Source organism: Oncorhynchus tshawytscha, linkage group LG25 (genome assembly GCF_018296145.1).
Source record: "Oncorhynchus tshawytscha isolate Ot180627B linkage group LG25, Otsh_v2.0, whole genome shotgun sequence".
Lineage (NCBI taxonomy): Eukaryota > Metazoa > Chordata > Actinopteri > Salmoniformes > Salmonidae > Oncorhynchus > Oncorhynchus tshawytscha.
In genome coordinates this window covers 19,029,766-19,039,511 of record NC_056453.1, presented here as the reverse complement: position 1 = coordinate 19,039,511, position 9,746 = coordinate 19,029,766, and positions in this window count along the sequence as shown.

The following is a 9,746-nucleotide window of genomic DNA, read 5'->3' as shown; positions in this document are numbered from 1 at the left end:
ACTCAGAGGAGAGTGACCTCTGAGATACATCCTTGGGACAGCAGCCTCTGATGCAAGGGTCTCCAAGGTTTTCAACATTACCTTGTTGACTCTTCTATGCAGAGAAACAGAATGTAATGCTTTCTTAAGAATCATGCAGACCTTTGTATTACAAGAGGTGTCAGTGAGGACTCCAAAAGCTTAATGGCTGACTTAAATAACTCAAATCCATCTGATTTGTGATTGCTGTGGTTGGGCTTATGAATTAAAGCATGGCTGGTTTCTCCTTCAATGCACATTCCTTCAATAGAGATTCCTGTAGGCTCTTCACAGAAGCCTCTGAGATGAGTGGATGAGGGCGTGGCCGAGATTTGGTCCTCCAGGTCCAGCATCTCACCATGAATCAGCTTTGAGTACAAATGGACAACACCCAAGATGTGTATTGTGCTATGCTGTACTTTACTGTGCTGTACTGTACTGTACAGCACAGTAAAGTCCTTGTTGATAATTACTGTACTTTAGAAAGCCATAGAATATTATGTATAATTACATAAACAACGGCGCCGCAGAAGGGGCAGGTGGAGCGGTCTTCTGGTCAGGCTCCGTAGACGGGCACATCGCCCACTGCTCCCGAGTATACTACGAGCCATCGTCCAATCTCTTGACAACAAGGTAGACAAAATCAGAGCAAGGGTTGCTTTCCAAAGAGACATCAGCGATTGTAACATTCTCTGTTTCACGGAAACATGGCTCACTTGGGATTCGTTATCAGGGTCGGTACAGACACCTGGTTTCTTCACACATCGCGCCAACAGAAACAAACATCTCTGTGGTAAGAAGAAGGGCGGGGGTGTATGCCTTATGATTAACGAGTCATGGTGTGACCATAACAGCATACAGGAACTCAAGTCCTTCTGTTCACCTGACCTAGAATTCCTTACAATCAAATGCCGACCGCATTATCTACCAAGAGAACTCTCTTCGAACTCCCCCCCCCTAAGCAGACACCTTGACGGCCCTGAAAGAACTTCATTGGACTCTATGTAAACTGGAAACCACATATCCTGAAGCTGCATTTATCGTAGCTGTGGATTTTAACAAGGCTAATCTGAAAACAAGGCTCCCTAAAATTGATCAGCATATCGAATGCGCAACCCGGGCTGGGAAAATTCTGGATAATTGTTACTCTAACTTCTGCGACGCATACAAAGCCATCCCTCACCCTCCTTTGGGGAAAATCTGACCACGACTCCATTTTGTTGCTCCCAGCCTATAGACAGAAACTAAAACAGGAAAGCTCCTGTGCTCAGGTCTGTTCAACGCTGGTCCGACCAATCTGATTCCACGCTTCAAGATTGCTTTGATCACGTGGACTGGGATATGTTCTGGATAACATCAGACAACAACATTGATGTATACGCTGATTCGGTGAGCGAGTTTATTAGCAAGTGCATCGGTCATGTTGTACCAACAGCGACTATTAAAACCTTCCCCAACCAAAAACCGTGGATTGATGGCAGCATTCGCGCAAAACTGAAAGCTTGAACCCTTGCTTTTAATCATGGCAAGATGACCGGAAACATGACCGAATACAAACAGTGTAGCTATTCCCTCCACAAGGCAATCAAACAAGCTAAGCGTCAGTATAGAGACAAAGTGGAGTCGCAATTCAACGGCTCAGACACAAGAGGAATGTGGCAGGGTCTACAGTCAATCACGGACTACAAAAAGAAAATCAGTCCCATCGCGGACCAGGATATCTTGCTCCCAGACAAACTAAACAACTTTGCTTGCTTTGAGGACAATACAGTGCCACCGACATGGCCCGCTACCAAAACCTGTGGACTCTCCTTCACCGCAGCCAACGTGAGTAAAACATTTAAACGTGTTAACCCTCGCAAGGCTGCCGGACGAGACGGAATCCCTAGCCGCGTCCTCAGAGCATGCGCAGACCAGCTGGCTGGTGTGTTTACGGACATATTCAATCAATCCCTATCCCAGTCTGCTGTTCCCACATGCTTAAAGAGGGCCACCATTGTTCCTGTTCCCAAGACAGCTAAGGTAACTGAGCTAAACGACTATCGCCCCGTAGCACTCACTTCCGTCATGAAGTGCTTTGAGAGTCTAGTCAAGAATCCTATCGCCACCTCCCTACCTGACACCCTAAACCCCTCCAATTTGCTTACCGCCCCAATAGGTCCACAGACGACGCAATCACACTGCCCTAACCTATCTGGACAAGAGGAATACTGTAAGAATGCTGTTCATCAACTACAGAATTTAACACCATAGTGCCCTCCAAACTCATCATTAAGCTCGAGACCCTGGGTCTCGACCCCGCCCTGTGCAACTGGGTCCTGGACTTTCTGATGGGCCGCCCCCAGGTGGTGAGTGTAGAAAACAACATCTCCACCCCGCTGATCCTCAACACTGGGTGCGTGGGGTGCGTTCTCAGCCCTCTCCTGTACTGTCTGTTCACGCACGACTGCGTGGCCATGCACACCCCCAACATATCATCAAGTTTGCAGACGACACTGCAGTGGTAGGCTTGATTACCAACAACGACGAGACGGCCTACAGGGAGGAGGTGAGGGCCCACGGAGTGTGGTGTCAGGAAAATAACCTCACACTCAAGGTCAACAAAACAGAGGAGATGATAGAGTATTTCAGGAAACAGTAGAGGGAGCACCCCCCTATCCACATCGAGACGGGGCAGTAGTGGAGAAGGTGGAAAGTTTTAAGTTCCTCGGTGTACTCATCACGGACAAACTGAAATGGTCCACCCACACAGACGGCGTGGTGAAGAAGGCGCAACAGTGCCTCTTCAACCTCAGGAGGCTGAAGAAATTTGGCTTGTCACCAAAAACACTCACAAACTTTTACAGATGCACAATCGAGAGCATCCTGTCGGGCTGTATCACCTCCTGGTATGGCAACTGCTCGGCCCACAACCGCAAGACTCTCCAGAGGGTAGTGAGCTCTTCACTACACATCACCGGGGGCAAACTACCTGCCCTCCAAGACACCTACACCACCCGATGTCACAGGAAGGCCAAAAAGATCATCAAGGATAACAACCAGCCGAGCCACTGCCTGTTCACCCCGCTATCATCCAGAAGGCGAGGTCAGTACAGGTGCATCAAAGCAGGGACCAAGAGACTGAAAAACAGCTTCTATCTCAAGGCCATCAGACTGTTAACACTAACATTGAGTGGCTGCTGCCAACATACTGACTCAAATTTCTAGCCACTTAATCATTAAAAATTGGATGTAATACTTGTATCACTAGTCACTTTAAACAATGGCCCTTTATATAATGTTTATCTACCCTACATTACTAATCTCATATGTATATACTGTACTCTATACCATTTACTGCATCCTGCCTATACAGTTCGGCCATCGCTCATCCTATATTTATATGTAAATATTCTTATTCATTCCTTTACACTTGTGTGTGTAAGAAAGTTGTTGTGAAATTGTTAGATTACTTGTTAGATATTACTGAATGGTCGGAACTAGAAGCACAAGCATTTCACTACACTCCCATTAACATCTGCTAACCATGTGTATGTGACCAATAAAATGTGATTTGATTTTGTAGTTAAAAAGCCTAACCCTTCATGTTTCTCTTCTAACAGACAACTGCCCTGGTATATCTAATTTGTTAGAGTGCTAACAAGCATTGGAGTCAGGGCTGAAAAGCAGCCAGTGGTTCTGTCACTCATTGCAAGTTTAATAACGTCATCAGAAGGAGTTAAGAGAGATGGGAACTGGTAAGAGAAGTGATAAATCATGAACAAGCATGCTGTGAACCCTCAGCGTATGCTGCCCTCTATCCAGGCAAGGTTACTATGGTGTTACGTAGGAGACGCAATTGAATGAATACATTCCTGGAGGGCCAGCTGTCCTAAAGATGACAGTGAGAAGGGATCTTAGGGTTGGGGATGCGCCTCATTTCAATACGTTATCTCCTCTACCCCTGCCCTTGTTCATTCCCCTTTGTCAATCTCAGACGTTCAGGTCAATATGAGAGTTTTCAGAAACTCTGCCACTGAGAGAAAAATAATAGTATTCTGAAAAGTCTGTAAGCATGTATTTACAGTGCCTTGCGAAAGTATTCGGCCCCCTTGAACTTTGCGACCTTTTGCCACATTTCAGGCTTCAAACATAAAGTTATAAAACTGTATTTTTTTGTGAAGAATCAACAACAAGTGGGACACAATCATGAAGTGGAACGACATTTATTGGATATTTCAAACTTTTTTAACAAATCAAAAACTGAAAAATTGGGTGTGCAAAATTATTCAGCCCCTTTACTTTCAGTGCAGCAAACTCTCTCCAGAAGTTCAGTGAGGATCTCTGAATGATCCAATGTTGACCTAAATGACTAATGATGATAAATACAATCCACCTGTGTGTAATCAAGTCTCCGTATAAATGCACCTGCACTGTGATAGTCTCAGAGGTCCGTTAAAAGCGCAGAGAGCATCATGAAGAACAAGGAACACACCAGGCAGGTCCGAGATACTGTTGTGAAGAAGTTTAAAGCCAGATTCGGGTACAAAAAGATTTCCCAAGCTTTAAACATCCCAAGGAGCACTGTGCAAGCGATAATATTGAAATGGAAGGAGTATCAGACCACTGCAAATCCACCAAGACCTGGCCGTCCCTCTAAACTTTCAGCTCATACAAGGAGAAGACTGATCAGAGATGCAGCCAAGAGGCCCATGATCACTCTGGATGAACTGCAGAGATCTACAGCTGAGGTGGGAGACTCTGTCCATAGGACAACAATCAGTCGTATATTGCACAAATCTGGCCTTTATGGAAGAGTGGCAAGAAGAAAGCCATTTCTTAAAGATATCCATAAAAAGTGTCATTTAAAGTTTGCCACAAGCCACCTGGGAGACACACCAAACATGTGGAAGAAGGTGCTCTGGTCAGATGAAACCAAAATTGAACTTTTTGGCAACAATGCAAAACATTATGTTTGGCGTAAAAGCAACACAGCCATTCACCCTGAACACACCATCCCCACTGTCAAACATGGTGGTGGCAGCATCATGGTTTGGGCCTGCTTTTCTTCAGCAGGGACAGGGAAGATGGTTAAAATTGATGGGAAGATGGATGGAGCCAAATACAGGACCATTCTGGAAGAAAACCTCATGGAGTCTGCAAAAGACCTGAGACTGGGACGGAGATTTGTCTTCCAACAAGACAATGATCCAAAACATAAAGCAAAATCTACAATGGAATGGTTCAAAAATAAACATATCCAGGTGTTAGAATGGCCAAGTCAAAGTCCAGACCTGAATCCAATCGAGAATCTGTGGAAAGAACTGAAAACTGCTGTTCACAAATGCTCTCCATCCAACCTCACTGAGCTCGAGCTGTTTTGCAAGGAGGAATGGGAAAAAAATTCAGTCTCTCGATGTGCAAAACTGATAGAGACATACCCCAAGCGACTTACAGCTGTAATCGCAGCAAAAGGTGGCGCTACAAAGTATTAACTTAAGGGGGCTGAATAATTTTGCACGCCCAATTTTTCAGTTTTTGATTTGTTAAAAAAGTTTGAAATATCCAATAAATGTCGTTCCACTTCATGATTGTGTCCCACTTGTTGTTGATTCTTCCCAAAAAAAGACAGTTTTATATCTTTATGTTTGAAGCCTGAAATGTGGCAAAAGATCGCAAAGTTCAAGGGGGCCGAATACTTTCGCAAGGCACTGTATTTCCTGAAATATGCCAAATTCAAGTGAGCCCTGGCCAAGAAAGCAGCATACATATATTTACACATGAGACACAACACAACATAAAACATAACTATGGATGGAAGTTGAAACAGTGCAAAGTGCATAAAACAACTTAAAAAAGCAGGTTTAAAAACGTGCAATCTATGGTCAACAGCCCTCCAGTTTCAGACCATCAATCAGAATAGAATGATGTAGTTTTAATTCCTTCTGCAAATTGTTCCAAGATGACTGAGCAGCAAATCTAAAAGCATTCTGACCAAACTCTGTTTTTGTGTTGGGAACATGATATAAAATACAGTTCTGTGGTCTCAGACAAAAGTGTCTACCTGAAGGGGAGTAGGGGGTTGCTTTCTTGATCTTGAGAATATCCTTTTTTGTTTTCTCTGCCATTTAAAGGCCCAGTGCGGTCAAAAACTTGCTTTTTCTGTGGTTTTAAATACTGTATTTTTCCACACTGTAAGGTTGGAAGAATAATGTGAAATTGTGAAAACGACAATAATTCCTTTTTAGAGTACAGTAAGAGCTGTTTGAAAAGACTGCCTGAAATGTCAGCCTGTTTTGGTGGGATGGAGTTTTGGCCTTCCGATGTACGTCACCAGGCGGTAAATTAATTAATAGGCCAACAAGAAAGATAGTTCAAAACCGCTACCAATAACTCGTTTTCAGTTTTCCCCTACACACTCCCCATCCTAGCGAAATTATTGCTATTTTGGTTTATTTGTGACAATTTTAATTGAAAACAATCACAGTAAGGTGCATAATTGTAACCCAGAAATGATTTGATATTGAGATATATTTGTTTAAATGTCTGCACTGAACCTTTAAGACCGATTTGCGCTGAAAGAGGTTATGTTGGACAACAACAGCTCCTGTAATTTGAGAAATGCCTCAACTAGTGTGTGAGAAGTGCTATTTTGGTGTCATCTGCATATAGATATTTGGAGGCATGGTAAAAGAAAGACATGGGTTGGCATCATACGCTGTTTAAAAAGCTCATCTTTAATGCAACAGATCAAATCTCTAGGCTTATGAGTTAATGTCAGGTCAAGTTCAAGTTATCTAAATAAAGCACAGCTGTCAGGGTTGTTCAGTCCATTATCAGACTCATAGACACACTTTTTTCTGATGGTCAACAATAAACAAACGATGGTTGGAATTGACCCTTCGTTTAGTCCCGCACCTGAATTTTGGGCAACCAATCACAATGCTCCAATGAGAGCAGCTGCGGTCAGTCCCTCAGACAAGCTCACTGAAAGCCAGTGAGAGCTATGGCAAAAACGGAGAGTTTTAAAACAATGTAATGGCTAAATAACTGAACTGTGATTACTGAAATGCAGAGCCTGTTGGATTATTTTTCGAATCCGCAATTCGACTTTTGTTGCATTGTTTACTAGCTCAGTTGGTTAGCTAGCTCTCAGTCTCATTGACCACCAAACATTGCTAATGCTAGCCACTTAATGTGACTTGTTTTCTCAAAATGTATGTTAGCTAGCTAAGTTAACCATGTTATGAATGCAACTTCCATCTGCTGTTGACATCAGGATATGATTTGAGAGCACTCGTTAGCTCCAAAAGGGGTTATAGCTTTGACTGCTTGCTGACAGTGAATGCAGAGCCATGCAGTGACTAGCTAACCTACGAAATGAATTTGACCAGGTTCCTGCGAAGCAAATGTAATGACAATCCACCACAACATATCCACGAGTTTCCTGATTAGCAAGGGGTAGTCTGTTTAAGTTAACTGTGTATTAGAAGGGATTTCGCCAGACAGTGGTTGAATGGGGGAAATTATTTTGAAATTTATTTTTAATTGGTTTATTTCACGTTTATTTAACCAGGTATGCTAGTTGAAAACAAGTTGTCATTTGCAACTGCGACCTGGCCAAGATGAAGCAAAGCAGTTCGACACATACAACAACACAGTTACACATGGAATAAACAATCAATAATACAGTAGAAAAGTCTATATACAGCATGTGCAAATGAGGTAGGGTAAGGCAGTAAAAAGGCCATGCTGGCGAAGTAACTACATTATAGCAATTATCACTTCTTCTTTGGTATCATGGTGTTTGCACATTTTGTTTGTGCATGTCGCCACCTACTGTGATGTAGTGTGTGTGTAATACAAAATGCTCCTGCACCATACCAACGGGCTGGGAGGATGGCACACCACCCCTCAACACACCCTGTAATTCTTCTGAAGTCAACTCTCATATACCCTTATATTTATCTGCAGCTGCCACCACAGCATCTATTTTCTGGGATTTACGTTCCATTGATGCGGTACAGTTGATAACCATTGCTATGAACGCTAAGAAGACAACATTACTGAAGCATAAATCACTCATTGGCCTTTCCCTCTGTGCTGGCACAGATCTACTACTCACTGGGATCCTCTCAGGATCCCTCACCCTTGACCAATCCTCTACTTTCTTCACTGCCTCAGCATACAAGCCTTCTGCACTACTCTGACCACTCCAACCTGCCTCTCTCGCATCAGACACTTCCGATCACCAGCAACATGGTCACCCCTACAGTTGACACGCACACCTTTATCCACTGAAACTACACAATCCTCTGTCCCATGCATCTCCTGCACACTTCCCACATCGTGGAATTTCCCTCCTACACGCAGCTGCTACATGACCAGAAATGTTGCACCTGATTCTGCACAAAAGCTCTAACAGGATTATATATCCTAACATGACTTTGTCAGGCAAAGACTATGACTCAAAAGGACTGTTACTGACTCCTCTGTTTCTCCACGCTCAACACCGGGTCTGTGTCGCACCAGATCGCCGGCATCACAAACACCAGGAATTTTCAACTTCAATTGCTCCATCTCCACACTTAACGCTACACAAGAAATCACTCCTTTCAATGGTGCTCTGTTCCTGAGAGCAAAGCAAGAAACAGATCTTCACCCAAGTTGCATGACATGGAGCACCTGTTCTCTCTGGTCAGAAGAAAGGTTACCTTCACTGATTTGCCTTTCTCACCCACCCTGAAACCACAAATGGATCTATAGTGGACAAGTTCAAACACACCTCTAGGTCTATGTGATTAATATAAACATGTAAAGACTAAAGACAGATTTAGTTTACTGTGTGACCCGGTTCAATAGCCAGTGAGGTGTAGTATTACTACCTTCTAGTGTCAATACTGTGAAAATACGGGGGAGGTCACTTTCAATTTTTTTGATGAGTCAGTAGAGCCACATTACTATACCTGCTAGATTTGTCTATGGCCCTGTTCAATATTTCACGAGAGTCCCGTGCATTTGGTGGTAGTGCAGTACTTGTCTGTTGTTTAAGTAACCTGCCATGCAATCCCAATACTGTATCTAATACTGCGCAGTTGCAGCGCAGTTGGGATGTTCGTGAACCAATGCACTGACAGTAATCGGAATTACCGCTCTTCTAGCATCAGGATATTATGCTGGCAGCAGTATCGAGGATATGTCTTTCTCAAAATAAGAGTTCCCCTTCCGGGGGGGGTGCAGTACAACTGTTTTTCACAGCATTGCAACCACATTTGAAGAAATAAATATATATTTTGACGCTTTTTACTATGTATTATTTATACCAGCGTCGGAAATACTCAGTAGGTTCGCTACTAACCAAATATGGTTAGTTTTTGAGGGGGACTGAGTCGCACGCCTTTTCGCCGAACCCTCCATAGCCCCCAATGCATTACACTGCAATATACTGTACATGGGATACATGTTGGTTTGTAGAGAGAATTTTTCTACTCAGTAGGGTCTCTACTAACCAAATATGTAGTTTTGGAGGGGGACTTTGTCGTAAATATCTAGCAGCACTTCGTTCTCCACCGTTCCATAGACCCCCATGCAATACACTGAGACAGGAATAAAAAAAATATCTCTACAAGCCAATATGTATCCCATGTACAGTATGTTACAGTGTATTGCATTGGGGCTATACGAGTGGTGGAAAATGAAGTGCTGCTGGATATGTACGATACAGTTAGAGACCCTACTGAGTATTTCCT